This window comes from Adiantum capillus-veneris, chromosome 23 (genome assembly GCF_014529385.1).
Source record: "Adiantum capillus-veneris isolate H3 chromosome 23, ASM1452938v2, whole genome shotgun sequence".
In the NCBI taxonomy this organism is placed as follows: domain Eukaryota; kingdom Viridiplantae; phylum Streptophyta; class Polypodiopsida; order Polypodiales; family Pteridaceae; genus Adiantum; species Adiantum capillus-veneris.
The window spans coordinates 12,084,936-12,106,926 of NC_140953.1; the positions used below are offsets into that span (position 1 = coordinate 12,084,936).

Consider the following 21,991-nt stretch of genomic DNA (forward strand, 5'->3'; position numbering starts at 1 on the left):
TCTTGTGAATGTTTGCCTTTCATTATTAGCTACCCTTTACTTTGCTTGCTTGTTCTAACTGTATCCTCAAACAAAACCAATGCTTCCATCCTCTACTTCTTTGTAACGTGCTTTTGCACACTTTTGGTTGTGGTTCTAAGTATTGTGGTTATTCTTGTAAGTATTGTTCGCTTCTTCCGTGAATTGAGAACTCAAAACATTTCTGTATTTCTCTTCTCCCTCTGTCTCTCTCTCTCTCTCTCTCTCTCTCTCTCTCTCTCTCTATCTAGAATCAAATACAAATAGGTACACATAGATACACAAAACATTCTCTCTCTCTCTCTCTCTCTCTCTCTCTCTCTCTCTCTGACTCTCACACACACACATTCTTCTTTTCTGTGTGTGTGTGTGTGTGTGTGTGTGTATGTGTGTGTGTGTGTGTGTGTGTCTAGTCCTCAATTCCTCTGTATATCTATCAATCATATGCAAAACAACAAACACTACTCTCTTCCTCTCTCTATAATGAAAATCCTGATGGTTTCAGTATTCCAAAAGAGATAGACATTGACATGCTATTTATGCAAACACACCCTCTTAATCAACAATTGTTTCTAGCGCTCCATAGTGTATTGCAAACAAACTCAAGCTTTGAATCATTTAGACTTATAATGCAACAATGCTTGTTTGAGAACCACTTAACTAATTTTATCACACACTCTTCAGCTTCATTCTTCTTTGGATCACAGTTAGAGTCATTAAGTGAAAGAGCTATACAATTGCATGCTCTATAAGATACTTGTAAAACATCGATAAGTCTCACAATGGAAGTCATCAATATTTTCGCTCACAAATTCAAAAGAACATGTACCGTGATCCTTCACAATGCTACAAGTGGACACAACAAAAAACTAGAGTGCCTCGTCAGCCTGCATAATCGGAAGTGGTAGAAGCATCGAGCATTGAAGAAGAGTATATATTAGTGAAAAGGACATAGAAGTGAAAGCTGAGAGAGAGAGAGAGAGAGAGAGAGAGAGAGAGAGAGAGTTTGTTATTTTTTTCTGAAAAATCTTTTTGGCGTAAGGGAGTAGAAGTCACTCGAACGTGCAGAAATGTATATACTGTTTTCATCTCATACAAGCACTGAACAAGACTATACATCCGTAAAGAAGAATGAATAAATGAAAGGTGAGAGAGAGAGCGCTTATTATTTGTTTTGCAGAAATGTTGTTATGCTAAGTGAGTGTAAGTCACTGAAACGATTTGATGTAAATAGCATGCCAAGAAGTTGATGCATTAAGAACGGAACTAAGCAAATGAGAGTTGAGAAGGCTTTGAATGTAGCATGCAATGACTTCTTTAAAATGAAATGGACAGAAGTTCTATGGAGAAGAGGAGGCAGACTAGGTAACAACACATATCAGTGGGAGTTATTGATGCAGAAAGAAAGGCTATATCGGTAAGATGCTCTTCAGAGTTGCGCGTGTGGGAAACTAGTTGACAGAGAAATAGCGCGAAACAAATTGTTTAGCTGACTCAAGGTGGATGGGGACCACGTTAGAGTAATTTAATTCTATAGTCTCGAGCAGGCCGAGCACGTCCGCAATCTGAATGAACAACATACAATGGTGTTTTGTGGAGCAACCAGCTAGCACGGCGATGTCGATGGTGATTTGTTGACCGAGTGTATTCCAAGTGATGTAATGTGGATGCCATGGGGTAGGTGGCTGAATTGGCCATGGGATGAACTCACTCCATTTATGCATGTAGTGTCTGAGGACCCGCTCTTGCAAATGTGGGTGAAGACAATATTGCAACATGTATATTGCAGTCTGAAATTCTGACTGTTGCTCAATCAGATCAACTGGAATCGGCCTACCCATTCTAAACTGAAAAGAAAAAGCATTTCAATCAAAGAAGTCGATAAGTTGTCATGTCTGCCATAGTTTGAATGGAAAAAAAAAGACATTGTTGTAGCCAACGACCAACGTTATATGACAAAGACAGTGAATAAAACAATGAAATGAAGATGGCAGAAGTTCACAGCTATGCCTTCTTGTTTTTTTTCAAAAAATAATATTTTCTCAACCTTGGTGGATGTCCGGAACAAACGTTATAACCTAATGCAGTTGTTGTTTTGTGTTTTTTAATATAGAAATGTTCTAAGTTTCTAGCTTTATGTATATTGGTACTGGTTGCTAAAGTGGTAATTTCAAAATTGTCCTCGAAAAGACTATGTGCCTGCATGTCCGTTTGCATTCTCCTCGGAGGATTGCGCTTGTGATGGCTAACGCGTTTATAGACGTTATTTGTGACTCCGATGTATCTTCTATCGTTTTTCGTGTAGCGTATACTATAGACTATGTATTCTTCCCGCGACGCTACTTGTTAGGAAATAAGACGTAGCTAAATAGATAATTGAGTAGATTACTTAATGGAGAGAGACAGATTTATATACATGAGATTATAGAGTAGAGAGAGAGAGAGAGAGAGAGAGAGAGAGAGTACACACGATATACGTGGTTCACCCAATGTGGGCTACGTCCACGGGAAAGCAGCCACTCAATGGCTTTAGTACTTCAAAACAAGAAGTAGTTTACAAAGGGATTATACCCTTAATGGAGCTCCCGCCTTGCTTCACTCTCACCACCTCACACTCACCTTGTTGCATCACCTTCACACTATGAAATGTGTGTAGAAATGGCCTCTTTTTATAGGCCAAAAGGGCTGCCCTCTCTTATGAGAGACGCCCCTATGTGGCCGCCCTTGAGAAGACAAGTCCGCTTTTGAATTCGGCCACCGGCCATTGAATTGACTTCCGACCACCGGCCACCAGCCATTGACTTCCGACCACCGGCCATCGGCCATTGACTATCGGCCACCGACCAACCGACCGGTTGTTTTCTGACCACTTTCCGGCCGCCGTCCGGCCATAATATTTCGACGAAAAAGAATATTCCAGCGAAAAAAAAAAGTCTCGGGGGCCTCCGCCCCCGAGGCCTTTAAAGTTGCCCTTGATTCTTGTCCGTGAAAATTTTGGTTTCCGGTGAGTGATTTTCCTTCACGCACGATGGCTTCTCCTTATAATGGGGGCCTTACAAATGTGCGCTTTTACCACAGAAAATTACAAGGGTAAATCAGGCTCCATACTTAACAATCTCCCACTTGGAGATTGATCTCCAAACCAAACCTGTGACTGCTTTCCATTCTGGCTTCTTATCCTTGAATGTCGATTGAAGATGAGCAAAAGCTCAACTTCTCCTTGTTGACCACCTTTGTAAACATGTCTGCAGGATTTTCACTTGTATGCACCTTTCTTAGCTTTAGTTGTCCCTCTTCCAAAAGAGTGCGTATGAAGTGATATCTCACCTCAATGTGCTTTGTCCTTGAATGAAAGGCTGAGTTCTTCGCAAGATGGATAGCGCTTTGGCTATCACTGTACAAGACACAATTGTCTTGTTTGAATCGAAGCTCTTCTAAGAATCTGTGAAGCCACAGAATTTCTATGCTTGCCTCTGTCATTGCTACATACTCTGCTTCCGTGGTAGAAAGTGAAACCACTTTCTGCAGCTTTGAAGCCCAGCTTACTGTTGTGCCTCCAACCATGAACACATAGCCAGTAGTGCTCCTTCGAGTATCTTTGTCACCTGCCATATCTGCATCAGCATACCCTTCTAGAAAAATATCAGTTCCTCCAAAATACAAAGCATTTGTTGTTGTCCCTTTTAGATACCTAAGTATCCACTTCACAGCTTGCCAATGCTCTTTACCTGGGTTGTCCATGAACCTACTCACAACTCCCACTGCATGTGCAATGTCTGGCCTTGTCCAGACCATAGCATACATTAGAGAACCTACCGCTGCAGCATATGGAACTTTAGACATATAGGCTATCTCCTCTTGTGTCTTTGGACACATATCCTTCGTTAGTTTAAAATGACCAGCCAAAGGTGTAGAAACTGGTTTTGCATTTTGCATTGCAAACCTTTCTAGTACCTTCTTGATGTAATCTTCTTGAGATAGCTTTATTGTCTTCTTCGTCCTGTCCCTTGATATTTTCATACCAAGTATCCTCTTTGCAGCACCTAAATCTTTCATTGAAAAAGATTTGGACAGCTCCTCTTTTAGGTCTTTGATGTCCTGCATGTTAGCACTTGCAATCAACATGTCATCAACATACAACATTAGGATGATGAATTTCCCATCTCCCAAATTCTCCGTGTAGACCCAGTAATCCGAGTTGCATCTTGTGAATCCATGATCCAACATCCATCGATCAAACTTCAAGTACCATTGTCTTTATGCTTGCTTTAAACCATACAAGCTCTTCTTTAATCTGCAAACCATTTTCTCCTTACCTTTTACTTCATACCCCTTTGGTTGAAGCATGTAGATTTCCTCCTCTAAGTCACCGTGAGGGAATGCCGTATTTACATCCATTTGCTCGAGATTTAGATCATGAGCAGCCACAAGGCTTAAGACAAGCCTAATTGAGTTCATTTTTACAATAGGAGAAAATATTTCATTGAAGTCAATACCTTTCTTTTGAGAAAAACCTTTTGAGATGATAGTATAAGGAGAGCTCGCACTTTGTCATCGAAATTGATTTTCACTGATCGAAGTTGACTTATGTTTGTGTTAAATTCATTTAGGTGTTCTACAACTGAACCATTCTCTGCCATCTTTAGATTGAACAAGTGCTTCATAAGAAATACCTTATTGGATGCCGATGGTTTCTCGTAGAAGTCATCAAGTGACTTCATCAAGTCCTCCGTGGTCTTCATCTCCGAAACATTGAAGGCCACCATTGACGCCAAGCTTAACCGGATTGTTCCCAGTGCCTTTCGATCAAGGACAATCCATGCTTCATCTGCCATTGTTGCGGGCTTCTTCGCAAGACCGCCTAGTGGCGAATAGAGGTCCTTCTGGTAGAGATAGTCTTCAATCTGCATCTTCCAATGTTGGTAGTTTTTGCCGTTGAACTTCTCAATCTTGAGCTTCCCTTCCTCCGCCATAACTCCCACTCAATTCAAGGAATCCTTTCCTTGAGATAATTTAGCTACGAGGAAACCTTGCTCTGATACCAGTTGTTAGGAAATAAGACGTAGCTAAATAGATAATTGAGTAGATTACTTAATGGAGGGAGACAGATTTATATACACGAGATTATAGAGTAGAGAGAGAGAGAGAGAGTACACACGATATACGTGGTTCACCCAATGTGGGCTACGTCCACGGGAAAGCAGTCACTCAATGGCTTTAGTACTTCAAAACAAGAAGTAGTCACTCAATGGCTTTAGTACTTCAAAACAAGAAGTAGTTTACAAAGGGATTATACCCTTAATGGAGCTCCCGCCTTGCTTCACTCTCACCACCTCACACTCACCTTGTTGCATCAACTTCACACTATGAAATGTGTGTAGAAATGGCCTCCTTTTATAGGCCAAAAGGGATGCCCTCTCTTATGAGAGACGCCCATGTGTGGCCGGCCTTGAGAAGACAAGTCCGCTTTTGAATTCGGCCACCAGCCATTAAATTCGGCCACCGGCCACCGACCATTGACTTCCAACCACCGGCCACCGGCCATTGACTTCCGACCACCGGCCACCGGCCAACCAACCGGTTGTTTTCTGACCACTTTTCGGCCGCCGTCCGGCCATAATATTCCGGCGAAAAAGATTATTCCGGTGAAAAAAAAAGTCTCGGGGGCGGAGCCTTTAAAGTTGCCCTTGATTCTTGTCCGTGAAAATTTTGGTTTCCGTTGAGTGATTTTCCTTCACGCACGATGGCTTCTCCTCATAATGGGGGCCTTACAAATGTGCGCTTTTACCACAGAAAATTACAAGGGTAAATCAGGCTTCATACTTAACACTGCTTTTTCTGGGGTGGAAGGCCGATGCTTGTCTTTGGTTGTTGATGAGTGTCTAAATCTGCAGTCCATGCAGATTGGTTAGGCCAATTAAAAAATGACGGTGTTGTGGAGAAATGAATGGAAGCTAGTGATACTTGTTATCCATACTTGCCTTGGTCTATCGCAACTGGCTCGTATGGAGAGGCTGGTTGTCCGTAATTTACTGCCTTGTGTTCACTGTAGTGCCATGCTACCTTCTGGATTGTGATAGGTGGATTAGTTGCATCGTGCGTGTGGTTTGCCGAAGTCATGAAATTTGTCAAGATAACGGCACAGTTTTCTTGAGTGGCTTTTGAAAGTTCAGCTAAATCAATGTTGTAACCAAACCGAAGCTGCTCCATCGTGTACAGTGTAACTCCTTCAGTTTTTGTGTCGAGGAGTTGTTGTGCTTCAACATTACGCAACATATTGTCATCATCCTCGTACTCGATGTCAAGCTCTTCAAGTATTTGCTTCATGAGACCTACAGGATGTAGGAGCAAGATGGTTAGCATAACAGACAGAAGGCATTATATTTTTCTTTTCTAATAGTACCTGTTGTCATTCTGTCTGTGCTTGGTGTGGCCATCGTTTGGTTAAGAGCTTTATATCTTGAGTCGCACTTATTCATGAAGTTGTGACGCTCTTGAAAAGTATGGAACCCCTCAATATACGCATGGGATTTCCCGCCTACTGAGTTAGCCAGTCTCATCTGCTTAGTCATGAGGTAAAATCTCTTAGGTTGTATCGCTGGTTGCGTTTCCTTTGCATTGTTCGTGTATTGCTTGAAGAGCTGCACCGTAAGATGAGTGATTTATTCGCATGCGTATACATAGGCAGATGCAAGACAAGAAAAGCGTGCAAAATGTACCTTGTTGTGATCCATTGTTTGATTCAGTTTCCTGCATGAAAAAATAATTATTTTGACGATCTATTGCAATATTTCTGAAGCATAAGATTGGACAAATGTTCAAACTCAAATGAATGAATTGAAAGAGGGAAGAGCAGTAAATTTACAAAAGGTGGATCAGAGTGAGTAGGGGTGGTAGGGAAGATGTCTCAACAATGCAACATATTGAACATGAAAAGTCCACAGAAGATAAGATAAGTAGTTAAACAAAAATTCCTGGTTTATATACAATGCAGTTACAAGGCGATTTCATTAGTTTAATAGAAAGAGGAAGTGAGACTGGAGAGGGCATAGGAGACATTCCCGGCTAGAAGTTCAAAAATCTAGATGGTGTGAACATCTCTGGCGTAGGGAGCTGTAGTAAATGTAGCCGGGTTCGCTCAGTGACGCGCGATAGCATCACGTACAGAAGGCCAAGGGCGAAAACTTCTTTTACAGTATGACATGAGCATGCAGTGATCCTCTATTTTGGACCTCATATCTAACAAAGTGGTGCTGCACACGGCCCAACACACCTTTCGCAAGTATGTAATTAGACATAAGCATTTAAAACTTAGTGTGGAAGGTGAGGGCGCATTCAACTGGGCAGTCTGTCCAAGTGAAGGAGGCGTTCAAATGACGTGCAATTAGCTCGATCGTGTCAATCTCAGGCCATCTTGTGTCTGTGACCTCATCGGCAGTGAAAGTCAAGAAGAAATCAGGCATTCCCCATTCGTCCACCATTGCTATCAAGTCCTTTAGGTTCTTGCGGTGCCACGAGCAAGAGCCTGGGATGCTGTGCTGTACCGAAGCACATGTCTCACAGTATCCTCGTCAGTTGCTGTACGATTGGCCTTCTTGTAGTTGTCAATGTCCCTTTGCAACAAGCTAGTGTGTGTATTGTTAGCCAACATAAGAGCCTGCTTTAGTTGGTACATTATGAGCAGGTATGGCTTGTACAGGGTGTAAACGGAGAACAGAGTCGATGAACGTATCTTTACATATATATTGAAGTTGATTTTACCATCATACTGGCCTTTCCCAAAAGGCAACAGGAATGGAAACGTTGCTGTCTCTATTGTGATGTCGTTCACGGAGCTTGATGCGGCAGGCATGCCGTTGGGCTTGAAAGTAATTGTTCTCTCTAGCAATTGTTGATGGCCATGGAGCTGCAGAGAAGCAAAGTCGTAAGTATCGCTAGCAGTGAATGCTCTTCTCCTGGCTGGTTCAACGATTTTTTCAATGATACCAAACATTAAACTCGTGTCCAGTTGCGCCATCAGTGCAAAAGGTGCGTTGTCTTGTTGTTGTTGAATGATCTTGCTCACACTATCTTGACTTAGTATGTAGAGGCCAAGCTTCTTATTCGATCGTTCAACCATTGACATGTACTTCTGTAGTACGAAGTTGTTCTCAAGATTGAATGCAAGTATGTCTGCCACTTGTGATGTAGCTAGATCTTGCTCTGTGAAGGTTTTTCTATGCTCTTTACTCCATGATAGCAGAGGGTTATCTAATATTGAACGTCTGTCTAGTGTACCTCGTGCAATTGTTGTCACTATTGAGATGGCGTTGATAGATATGTCGATGACGCTCAGTAGCTGTATGTGAAGCTGATTTCCGGTCAATATTCTTCTTGTGTAGTCTGGAAGTAAGGGCACACAATATCTGCGACGTGCGTTTGAGTTCTCACAAGCGGAGCACTGCACCCATTGCGTTCCTATTTGTGTAGCCTCTAAGCTGGATACCAGTAGGCTGTTAGAAAACATTGCAATCGATGTCTCGTCTAGAGCTCGGGTACAGTGAAAAGAGGCACTTATTTGGATGAAAACTACACCACAAACAAAGCATATGCTTAAAGGTATGAATGTCGTTGCTATTTCTGAACTCCATCGGTGTACTAAATTGACGATATCAATCCATGATTGTGAGCATGGTAGAAATCTAGCCTTCTTCTTGATTGAAGTGCGATGTCTCGCTTTCGATCTGCTGAGGTGTATCCTATGCTTTTGGTGATGGACCATTGAAGGCTTCAGTCGGACTCAATCTTAATGGTTCAATGCGATCAGAACCTTGTGATATTTAGTTACTAGTCACAGCTAAGCAACGAACCTTGTGATATTTAGTTACTAGTCACAGCTAAGCAACGAACAGTTCAAGCGTTTGAAACAACTATGTACCTGGTGCTGGATTGTGCTGTTGTGGGGTTTCGGACTGAGAAGAGGCAAGCGATAGCTGATTTCTTGAATGTCCCTTGCAAAGAATAAGTACGAAGAGTTAGAAAAGTGATCGCACAATGCTGAAGGTTCTAAGAGTAATCTCAGTATTTGTATATGTTCTTTATTTCTTATGTTATAGAAAAAAAAAGAAAACGTGTTGGGGTCCCTGCACGGGGGAGTTTGCACAGTCCTCCCCAATTTTTATAATACGAGGGAACATGCCATTCCCACGGCAGCATGCAATGTTCAGTGTGTTCCTTTTTATTGTGTCCTCAGTGTTCCAGATTAAAATGTCGCACTTCTTACTCACCGCACGTTGGAGTATGTCGTTGTTGCAAATGTAGAGGAGTTGTGTCCAAGATTCTCTTGATCTGTCTGCAGTGAAACACGGTAGAGTTAGGCCATAAGTAGTTGCGCCTGCGGAAACGAGTTGAGTAAGGTAATTGAAGGTGGACATACACACATACCTGCGATGATTGCTATGCCGGGAAGGCGCAGAGGCTTTACTGCAGATGAAGGTCAATTCGAATATGGCGACGAGGCAAACAGTGACATTGTCGACCTTCTACTGTTGGAATGAATAGGGAGGAGCGTGGCCTACAGAATCTATCGTATTGAAGAATGCTCTCGCTATGTAGACGAGGTAGGTTTTTTTTCTATGAGCGAGGAGGCCTAGCTATTATCGCGAACACTACTGCCATTTGTTCTAGTGAGACCCCTTTATCATCAACATGCACACGCCCTGCTCGTGCAGAATAACTCTCCCCCCCTAGACGTTGCACAAGGTAGACATGGTCTGAAAACATCAAATAAGTTATCCAAGCAAGATGCACTAGCAAGCAATGAAGATCTACAAGACAATTGGCAGCATTGTGAAACACGTAATCACCAAGCAAACAATTAGAGCTGATAAGAGGGAATTGCTAGTAGTGTTGTGCGCAATGACTAGCCCTGGTCAAATAACGCCATCTGCGTACTCGATGGCCCTCGAGGTCCTCCAACTACTCTTACCGACAGCATGCAGTAGATCGTATTTCATCAATGCTAGTACCATATCGTGCAGCATCGCCAGGAACTCTGGAGCAGGAATCAAAAACTTTGCAGTTCTCTACATGTTTCTGTCTAAGATGCTGTGAACAAATCTTGGAAATGGGAAAATTTTGGGGGTTTCAACTTGTTTGTCAAAACCATTTGTTTTGTTTTGAGGCTTGGAGATTTCAAGGCTAAGAGGTGGGGTTTTCTGTAATTACATTTAGAAGACTTGTGGTATCAGTCAGACTTGGTCTCATGAGGCTCTAGTTGTCATCTCTTACCTTGAGTGATCAGTATCTGGGAGGTTTCAACTTGTTTGTTGCCAAAACCATTTGTTTTGTTTTGAGGCTTGAAGGTTTCAGGGCTAAGAAGTGGGGTTTTCTTTAATTACATTTAGAAGACTTGTGGTATCAGTCAGACTTGGTCTCATGAGGATCTAGTTGTCATCTCTTACCTTGAGTGATCAGTATCTGGGAGGTCAAATGTATAAGTTGTATTAATACGTTCCCCATTTTTATTGTTTACAAATTTATGATTGATATCAACAGCGTGTCTCAGGAGGTATTATACTAGTGAAGGCATCAATGGAAGCATTTGTGGGACTCGAAATACAATCAAACAGGTTTTGAAGCACATAGAGTCCGATGAACGATTGATCAAGCAAAGGTCGGTGGAGAGAGAGAGAGAGAGAGAGAGAGAGAGAGAGAGAGAGAGAGAGAGAGAGAGAGAGAGAGAGAGAGAGAGAGAGAGAGAGAGAGAGCGAGAGAGAGAGAGAGAGAGAGAGAGAGAACCTGATGGTCACTGCTCTTCATCTTGCCAAGAGTCGCCGTGAGTTGGGAGAGGAGAAGGCAATAGCGTTAATTGGGAGAGGCAATAGGCTCCGGATGTCAACTTGCCATGAGTTGGGAGAGGAGTAGGCTCCGGATGTCAACCTGCCAGAGAGGCAATAGGCTACGGATGTCAACCTGCCCCTATTTACTTCATTACTCTTGATGGCGCTGTTTGTTTTAGAGCTTTATAGAGCGCGGCAGCTTTTTATTTTGCTTGACGGCGCTGCTTTTATTAGAGCTTTAGAGGGAGATCATGTCAAGCCACGTGGGCTGCTGAGAAGACAAGAAGGAAAAATCCGCCACTTCGCTAACGAAGTAACAAGTAGTTGGAAAATTAATTGAACAATTCAAAAAAGGACTTCTAATTATAGATGATCTATTATCGGCTTCATCTATTATGCTTTCACGACTTCACAATAACGTCGTAAACTTGTCCATTGGACAATTGAAGAGTGTGATGCATTAACCCACTTGTGGAGAGAGAACATGCATAAACCAGCTACTCAAATCACAAATCTATTATTGAAAAGGAACCACTTTGTGTCCATACACACTCTGCAATTATAACAAAACTGAAGCGACTAAGGCAGATATAGCTGATAAAGACTGCCTCATTGCAGCAACATCCTTCCATTCATCCACAACAAAAAAACAAGATTGTAAACAAATTCCTAAAGAGGCTTAATGACACACCTACATATACATGCGAAAAGTGTGGCCGGTTGTTTTTCCGCTCACAAGTCACGCATTTCACTCCTCCACTGTGCTTACATGCTGGAGGTGGAAAACGAAAAAGATGCTCCTCTCTATTGTGTTGTCATGCATGCAAACGCAAATCAAACATATCTATGATGCCATTTGAGAGCTTGCATACATTGGGCTTTAATGACCCTCTGTTGACAGTCCTGCAATTGAATAATGTCAAAGCATGCTTGGTCTCCGTTCGCATACCGTTCGCAAAGATTCGAGAACTAACTTATGATGGCCAATATGGTTTGTGAGGGAGTGTCGTCAATGTCCTTGTAAATATAAAAAAAACACAACAAGTTCTTCCTCGATTTATCCAAGCTGAGGCTTCAGTCTTGATAGGGTTCAAATGCAAGTTCGAGTACACACATTGCTACTTATCTGGCCTTATTAGACCATTGCTGACACTAAACGCCACACACGCTCTTCTTCATACCTCTTTGTATAAGAGGGAAAACATAACCATAAATGATAAATGGCTTGCACACTTTCAACAGATCTCACAGTCATCACTTTCCCTAGACACAAACACATACGAGATGGAGAACGAGGAAGCTATTGACACTGATGTGCTCCTGCACAACATCACTACTGCTGAGCAAGTTGTTGATTATAAAAATAAATCTTTGTATGTCGCACCATCAGAGGGGAACAATGCATGTGGTTTATTTGTTGATGTGTTCTGTGAGGAGCTTAGTTTTCCTACGATCTTCTTTGGAGAGCCTAGAAAATACCACCAACACGCATCTAAAAATTACCAAACAGTAGCCAAATGGGAGCTCATGCACAAAGATAGACGTTTTTCCCTCAACATCGAAAACTTATTTTTCAAATTAGTGAAAATCATGACGCAAAAAATACTATCCTCCATTTGGATACGCCTATGCAAAGCAAAACTTGAGGGAGGAACCTTGTCTGCCGGACATGTTTGTCAGGACACAAACATAGAAAAAGTAGTCTCATCACAACTAGGATACAGAGACTTCAAAGCGCTTCATTCCTCGCCAGATTACAAAGAAAAATTTTAAAAAACGGTTTTTGGCATGATTCGACAACTAGGGCCACCAACTTTATTTGTGACATTTTCTTCAGCTGAAAAACGTTGGAAAAAACTTGTTGATGCCTTGGAACTAATAGTGCCGCTTAAACAAGATAGAGATGAAAGCGATAGCTCCTTCCGTAGATGTTTGGTGCGAGCAGATCCAATAACAACAGCTCGCTTCTACCTTAACCGTTTCACAACCATGAAAAGAATACTACTTAACGATAGCAAATTATGCGGAAAAATTCTTGATTATTTCTTCGTGACAAAGTTCTAAAGCCGTGGCAGCCAGCATGACCATGGTCTTTTATGGGTTGAACAAGCTCCTATATTTGAACATGACACAGATGATGCTATTGTGGCATTCGTAGACAGGTACATAAGTACAGACACTCCAAGCTTCCATCAGACCTTTGTGAAATACAAACGCATCATCATAGAAAAACTTGCCTCAAGAAAGGAAAATCCTGTCGCTTTGCTTTCCCAAGGTTCCCCATGCCATTCACAATCATTCAACAACCAAATGAGAAGCAAGAAAACTTTTAAATGCTTTCAGAATAGCTTCGATACACTTCCCACTGAAACTAGCATTTCTTTTGAGGAATGGCTACAAAGCCTGCATTTGACATTCGAAGAATATACTTTGGCAATAAAAAACTCACTATCCACAGCAACAACCTTCTTGAAACGAAATATAAAGGACATTTATACAAACAATTTCAACCCCACAATTGCAACACTATGGGACACAAACACTGATATTCAATTCGTCTTGAATAGCAGCAATAAAATCTCAATTTGATATTTGTGTGGCCAACAACACAACAACAATTGAGCGGCTACGTAAGGTCGACAACACTATTCTCAACACACAACAAATTAGTGCACAACAAGCATCTTACATAGCACTATTGTTACCACTCCATACTACAACTCATGACTTTGTATGCATAAGTACTAACCCTCTTGATCAACGTGCATTAGTTCTCAAAAGGAAAGCATGTCTACAAAAACTACACTCATCTGACACAAACATATTCTTGCAAAACATTGTTGATAAATATGTTGAAAGACCACAAAGTCTCCATCATCTATGCTTGGCTGAATATGCATCAACAATTAAACAAGACGGAACGACTTACAAACCATTGCGCAAAGCTAAGATCATAAGATTTGTGAAATATAACATTCTTAAAAACCCAGAAGACCACTATAGAGAACAATGCTTGTTATACCTTCCTTCGACCAATAACGAAGACCAACATTTGACAAAAGCCTGTACATGGAGTGACGTATATAATAAATATATACAAGCGATAAAATCAAATGAACTCAAGTTCAATAAAGACCCAAGCCCAATAGAAAAAAACCAAATGCACTACATTTTCTCCCCAACCACAACTAGTACAACCAATAATGACTCACATGCCTCGCATGATGTAGACATTCTTAATGACTTGCACATTAATATGCACTCTAAAAACATTTTCCACTTGCAACATTTCAAGTACACCTCCATGAAAAATGATGACTTCCATGCAGCCATTGACAAATTAAATGACCAACAACGACACATATTTGACGATATAATGTTGAAAAAACGAATTCAACCCAACAAACAAATACACCTCTTTCTCATAGGAGGTGCAGGAACATGAAAAACATTCACATTACTATTGTTAGTACAAGCATTACAACGATTTTACAACCATAGAAGTGCACCAAATCCAGAATCTCCAACAGCATTGCTAATGGCATACACATGAAAGGCATCTTTTAATCTTGGTGGCACCACAATCCACTCATCACTTCACTTGCCTCTAATTACTTCTACACAAACAAGATTGAGTGCTGAAAAGCTGAATGCGCTTTCTCTCCTTTATAAAGACTTGAGACTTGTAGTTTTTTATGAGGTCTCCTTGATAGGTTCAAGTGTGTTCTCCATGGTTGACTCTCGTTTGTGAGCAATCAAGCGTATTCATGATAAACCGTTCGGTAGGTTGGATGTCGTTCTTTGTGGTGATCTATGTCAGGTAAGCCTTATTAAGGATACCTGGATCTTTGCGCAAAAACATACGCTTTTAGAAGTAATTTTCCCATCATATTCGCACACTTATCCACAATGCTACGAACTTACACTAACAATGCAACAAAATGATCCAACATTCATAGATATTCTTAATAAACTTCGAGTTGCACAACATACTTCTGAGGATTTGGAATATCTTAACAACAACTACTATAGACCTATTCCAACCAACCATCAAGTTTCTCATCTATTTTACTTCAACAAAGAAAAGAACGCTCATAATCTTGCCATTTTCAATCAAATGGAGGGAACGCCACAAACTTTCATCGCTATTGACAAAAGAAATAACTCATGCAACAAAACAATTAGCATTCCTGCAGATCCCAAATCCACTGGAGGATTGCATTCCACACTCGGCCTGAAAGCAAGCATTGTTGTCGAGTTATGCGTAGGGAACTTGGATATTCTTGATGGATTGGTTAATGGAGCAGAAGGGGAGTACAAAAACAAGCAAAAAAACAATAATTTGGGTTCATTTCTCCAACCCTCTCATTGGAAAGAGAAAACGCTATGAAAATCAAGCATTGTATTCATTGACCATTAACAAAGAATGGACCCCAATAGAACGAGTCGTTCGTGAATTCCAAGTTGGCAAAAGCTACTTGAATATCATCTCCAGATACCAATTCCCATTGCAACCAGTTAGTGCTCCTATAATTCATCGTTCCCAGGGTCTTACATTGCAAACACTAGCCTTCAATCCTGAACACATAAGAACACATGGTCTCATATGCACATCATTGTCACGCGTTCGAGACCCAACTAATCTTTACCTGCTCAAAAGAATACAACCTTTCCATATCAAGGTCGACCAACCTGTACTAAAAGAACTAGATCGCCTAAAAGCACAAGCTAGATGGATCTCCACTCAAAAGTCATAAGAAGCTTACTCAACCATACATATCATAATTTAATCTCTCAACATTGTGTCCTTCAATAAACACATAAGAAAGATTACAACAAATTACATCCTAATGACATCGCATGTACTTTGTTTGCAAGAGACAAGACTAACAAAAAAAATACTGCATCCAATACCACAAGACCAATTTAATGCAAAACTGGGTGTTTTGATTCTCCACCAAGAAACACTAATCCACTTTGACCATGGGAATATTTCTCGTCCGAGAATTGAGATGTTGCATACAACGATCAAGTTCACAAACAACAAAATCATCAAAATAGTTTCCCTTTACAATTCACCTTCGACAAGGCTAACAAATTTAATAGACGCATTAAAAACATTGCTTCAACAATACACTATGGAAATTCCAATCATTATCTTGGGTGACTTCAACATTGACATTAAAGTTCCTAATACTTCCTACTACCAGCTTTCCTCTTTCCTGAACAAATATAATATCCGACAGGATGTTACAACTATCTAAGGATCTTCTTTAGACCATATTTGGGCGAGCTCTGCAATCTCCGAATACGAATTAGGATCCAGCTACATGTACTGGTTCGATCACTCCGCGACATACATTATGCTACCTTCTGACCACCTTTGACATAGCCACTCCCCATTCATTCATCATGTTACAGGCCTCCGTGATCTCTCGCCTTGTTTTAAAATGTTTGAATGCTTAAAGTGACTCCTTATTTTAGGATTTTGTTCGAAAATTGAATGTAAAAACCCCTCATAACTACTACTGATCCCGACCAACTTCAATTGCAAGTTTCACGCATACATACCCAATTGATGAGCCGTCAAGTCCATGCCAACCTTTTTATAGCTAAAAGACCTCCTTACAAGCGCACGTGCACACACACACATATCCATTTTGTGCTCTCTCTCTCTCTCTCTCTCTCTCTCTCTCTCTCTCTCTCACACACACACACACACACACACACACACAAAGAAAAGAGAACTTATAACAAAAAAAGAGGAAAATAGTTTGTTAAATATTTATTTTCAAAAGAACTTAGTAGGGCTCCCCAATCTCAAAAAAATAGAAATTATTTCAAAACATCTCAAATGCATAAGTGAAGGGTGAGTTTAGGAAATGAAAAACCTCATGGAATTGAAAAGTAAAACAACTTTTAATGTCCATATAAAGAGGTGTTAGAACTTTAAGTGTGCATTGATACATATATTTTTGACCTCTGAAGGCCTTAGTATCCATATGGATGAAGGTTGTCCAATTCTTGGTGTTTGACAAGTGTCCCTCAAAGGACCCTTAAAAGTCTTGAAAGCTTTCAAGAGCAATGAAGAGAAAGCCTTTCACATGATCTTTTCCAATGCTACATTTACTTTATTTTGAAAAGTGTGCAACAAATTATTTGAACATAATAAAATTTCAAAAACTTTTGATGTTTTTAACGAAAAATCATTTTAAGCTTAAGAGTAGAGCTTGTCAAAAGCATTTTTCCTAATCAAAGAAATTAAGGGCATACTTGAAAGTTTGTCGATTTTTAGGTCGAAATGTTAAAGATTTATCGGTTTTTACATTAAAACTTGTAAATATTTACAAGTGTTTGTCAAGGCCATCTCATAATCTAGCCAAGATTTTACAAATCTAGCCGGTTAAAAATACACTAAGTCCCGTTTTTTTCAAACACAGCTTAAGAAGTAAACTAGATTCCACAACTTTACATTAAGAACTAAATAAAAGATTTCTTTTAAACAGTGCCCTCTCTCTCTCTCCCCCCCCCCTCTCTCTCTCCCTCTCCGCAAGAGATCACTATGAGCTTATACCTTTTTGGCCTGCTAAGGAAAGGCCTTAGTATCAGGTTGGGTTAGGTGACTTTTCACCAATGGCGTCCACATGGACGGGCAGCGTTTTTTGAGGCGAGAAGGCGTGCGAAACTCTATTTGGAGCCGTCTCACAGTTGCACTGAAGAGAGTAAGCACGCCCACGTGAGCTGACGATGGGACTCGGGAGTCGCGAGGCGGAACGCAGACGGGCTGGGGCTTGTCAAAGCTCTAGTATCTGAGCATACGTGCGAGTCCTGCACTTCATCAAAATGCAAGTACCCTCCCTACTGGCTGTGCCTCCACTTCATCAAAATGCGGGCTGTGTCCTGCGACGACGAGTACCCTCCATTAAATCTTCAATTGCCTGAGACGAGAGAGAGAGAGAGAGAGAGAGAGAGAAAGAGATGAAAAAATGACGGTTGAGGCCTTTGAAAGCATTGGGGCCACCTTCATTGAGGTTGTGAGCAATTGGAACAAACAGTAAAGAAGGAAAGGGTTACAAACAGGCTTGCATGCACCTATGTTTGTGTCTGTGCAGGAATGGAGCCTCATTATCACATGTAGAGGTGACTCAACCAGTCACATAATTGCCTCCTTCATTGAACTCTCATCATTGAATAGGCCAATGGTATACACTAGATTGGGAGCTTCTACTTACTACTTAATGGGCTTGGCTGCAAGTCCAATGCTTGGAGGATCCTCCACACTGTTGTCAATGGCCACTTCTCCATGGCGACTTTCAGCATGCTTTTACCATGTATCAAAAATTGTCTGAGGAATCCCTGTCTGTAGATGAAGGTACTTTTTTAGCCTTACTGAAGGCTTGCACTGACTTAAAAGACGTGGTTAGGGGCAGCAATATTCATGCATAGATTGCAGAAAGAGGGTTATTAGGGCAACACCTCTTGATTGGCAACACCCTAATCAACATGTATGCAAAATGTGGGGTTTTCGAGAAAGCACAAGAAATATTTGATGAGCTTCGAATTCGAGATGTTGTCTCTTGGAATGTACTCCTTGGAGGCCTTGTCAAGCATGAGCGCGCCGAGGTAGCACTGGAGTGGCATGAACACATGCAAGTCGAAGGATTGTCTCCAGATGCAATCACTTACGTGTGTATGCTACAAGCTTGTCGTCGTATTGGAGCTGTGGACAAGGGTAGAAATTTACATGCTGACATTGCCAATAAAGGCTTGTTGAAAAGGAATCTTATTGTTGGAAATGCACTATTAGATATGTATGCCAAGTGTGGATTTCCATCAAAGGCACAAGAAGTGTTTGACACTTTGGAAGTTCGAGATACCATCTCAAAGATGAACAAGGCGAGAAGGCATTGCAGTGTTACCAAGAAATGCAACGGGATGATGTCTCTCCAAATGCTGTCACATTTCTTTGTATTGTGAAAGCTTGTGGACTCACTAGAGCGATAATCAAGGGTCAAGAGATCCATGCTCATATTAGCAGACACGCTTTACTTCAAAAGAACCTTGTGATTGGTAATTCACTTGTAGATATGTATTCCAAGTGGGGCTTGATTACGAAATCTCGAGAGGTGTTTGACAAGCTTTCTGTAAGAGATGTAAACTCCTGGAATGCGATGATCTCAGGGTATGCCAAGCTTGAATATGGTGAGCACGCAATGAAATGTTTAGAGAAAATGCAACATTGTGGTGTTGTTCCAGCTGCGGTCACATATGCGTCAAGCTTAAAGGCTTGTGGCAGCATGGGAAATGCAATAAAGGGCAAAGATATACATTCTGAGATTGAAAGAAGAGGGCCGACAGTAAAAAATCTCGTTGTTTCCACTGCGTTGCTTGACATGTATGCCAAGTGTGGCTAGCTCATCCATGCTCGAGAAGTGTTTGACGGCCTTCTAACTTGAGATCTTGTCTCATGGAACGCCTTGATTACAGGCTATGTTGACCATGAGTGTGGCAGGGAAGCATTGAATTGCCTAGAGCAAATGCACAAGGAAAAGATCTCTCCAAATTCTGTTACATATGCTTGTTGCTTGAAGGCGTGTGGCATTTTGAGAATGTCTAAAAAGGGTTGTGACCTTTATGCAGAGATCTCTCGAAAAGGGTTGCCAAATTCTGACAATCTTCTTGGATTTGCATTGGTGGACATGTATGCCAAGTGTGGTTTGGTGATGTTAGCGCAGGAAGTGTTTGACAAGCTTTTGGTCTGTGATTTAGTTCCATGGACTACCTTAATCATGGGGTATAATGACATTGCTTTGGTGAAGAAGCACTGATGTGCCTTGAGCAGATGCAACTTGAGGGGACTTTTCCTGATGGCGTTCTGTTGGCTTGCTCCTTGAAAGCTTGTGGTAGTATTGGAGCAGCACAACAGGGCAAGTCACTGCACGCAAAATTTGTAGAGACTGCATTCTTTGAAAAAGATCCCGTTGCTGACAGTGCATTGGTCGATATATATGCCAATTGTGGTCTTCTTAAAGAAGCACAAATGGCATTCAGCTGCCTTGTAAGACGGGATCTTGTATCATGGAACACTTTGATTGCAGGTTACACCAAGTATGAACGTCGCAAGGAGGTGTTGAATTGTGTTGAGGAGATGAGATTAGAGGGTATACAGCCAGATGTAATCACATTACTCTGCAATTTGAGAGTCTCTTTTAATGTTCGTGCATTACACCAGGTCGAGGAAATTTTGGATTCAGATGTCAAATCTTTTGGAGGCAATCTCTTGCTTAGCAACACCTTGGTGAATATATATGCAAAGTTAGGCTGGTTTTCAAAAGCTCTTACAGTCTTTCTGCTCGCAACAATATCTCCTGGAATGCTCTAATCTCAGGATTTGCACAACAGGAACACAATGAAGATGCTCTAGACTGGTTACAACACATGCAAGAAGAAGGAATCCTTCCAACCTTTGTTAGTAGCTTGAAGGCTTGCGGCAGTGCAGGGGCAACTGACAAGGGTGAAGACATACATGTGGAAATAGCTAGGAGAGGTTTACTCAAAGCAGACATTACTGTGTGCAATGCTTTGATGGACATGTATGCAAAGTGTGGCTGGCTTTGCAAAGCTGAAGAAGTATTTTAACGATCTTCTCTTTCGTGATGTAATCTCATGGAATGTCTTGATATCAGGACATGCGCGGTTGGGAGATAATGAAAGAGCATTTGTCCTCCTTGATAAAATGAGAAGAGAGGGTCAAACTCCAGATTCAAGTACGTTTGGGATTATTTTTTATGCGTGTAGTCAGGCAGCGTTGGTAAAGAGAGGCGAGCTGTTTTTTGAATCCATGAGCAGGGATTTTGGCATCGTCCCAACTTACCAGCACCACACATGCATGATTGACCTATTTGCCCGGATGGGTAATTTACATCAGGCCATGTTCAGGATTAAGGGCTTACCCTACCATCCGGATTTTGTTGTATGGCTTACTGTACTAGATGCCTGTAGAAGGTTAGGGGAGATGCCTGTAGAAGGTTAGGGGGTCCACAACTTGGATAGGAAGCTTATTGCTAGGCATTGCATCGACAGAGCGTCAATACCACAACCTTATTCTCTCTTCTTGCCAATCCTCTGAGAAAGGGATTTCATCTTAATCCATCATTGGTATCACAGTGAGGACTTTATTGCTGCTTGGTCTACTTATGTTCAATGCACCCTGTTGATGAAACAATGTAGGTAAGGGAAGCCAACAAAATGGATCCCTAACTTAGGATAAAAGGACTAGTTGTGAGAGAGTTGGGTCTAGGGGGGTTTGCGATCTGACATGAAAGGCTGCCTGGGGTCAACCCGAGCTGCTCCCACGACAAAGGTAAGGTAGGCGTGTGCACTTGGTGAAGGGTGTCGCCCATCGCAAGGTGGCCCCTTCTAGGTGGTGAGCAACCATCTCATATCTAGTATGAAAAGGGGTATGACTACGTAATCAACATAAAGCATTGTGATGGTCCCCACGCATGTTGACTCAATGTGATTTTTGGCCTGTATTAAGGCCATAGCATTGCGGAAAAATGGTGCAATTTTCAGCCGTTTATGTAGAGGTTGCCGATGGTGGACACGTATCTTTTTTTGTTAAAAAGAAGGGTTTTATAAAGATTATATCTTTCTTTTATAATGTAAACAAGTCTTTCCATCATTGTATTTTGGTCTCTTCTTTTAATGCTCACTTGAGTTCCTTGTTTTTTTCTTTAAGAAAAATTTTATAAAGATTATATCCTCTTTTTATAATGTTAATGGTCTTCCCATCAGTGAAACTTGGTTCTTGATTTAATGCTCATTTGACTTACTTTTTTTTGTCTTTGTTTAATTTGTAAATGAGTCCTTTAATTTAAAGATCGAATGACTTCCTTTTCAACCTTTTCATTTAAAACATATTTTTTTATTGTAACTTTTTCTTTCGTTTACACACAATTTATAACTAAAAATTTGTAAATTGTCCTCACATGAAAAAAAAAATTCACAACTAAGATTTTTTTTCAACTTTTCATTTTAATGTGAAAATGTTACATTGTTACTTTAGTGCCACATATATTATTATTAGGGGTTAAGTTTACACATTCTCAGTATTGATAAAATACATTTCAAACAAAAAATTCATGTATACA

The 21,991-nt window shown here is 41.0% G+C and overlaps 1 pseudogene; it reads left to right on the top strand.

Moving 5' to 3' along the window:
• Positions 1-17,442: 17,442 nt before the first annotated feature.
• LOC147427422 (pentatricopeptide repeat-containing protein At4g13650-like) lies at positions 17,443-21,426 on the top strand (annotated as a pseudogene).
• The last annotated feature ends 565 nt before the right edge of the window (positions 21,427-21,991 follow it).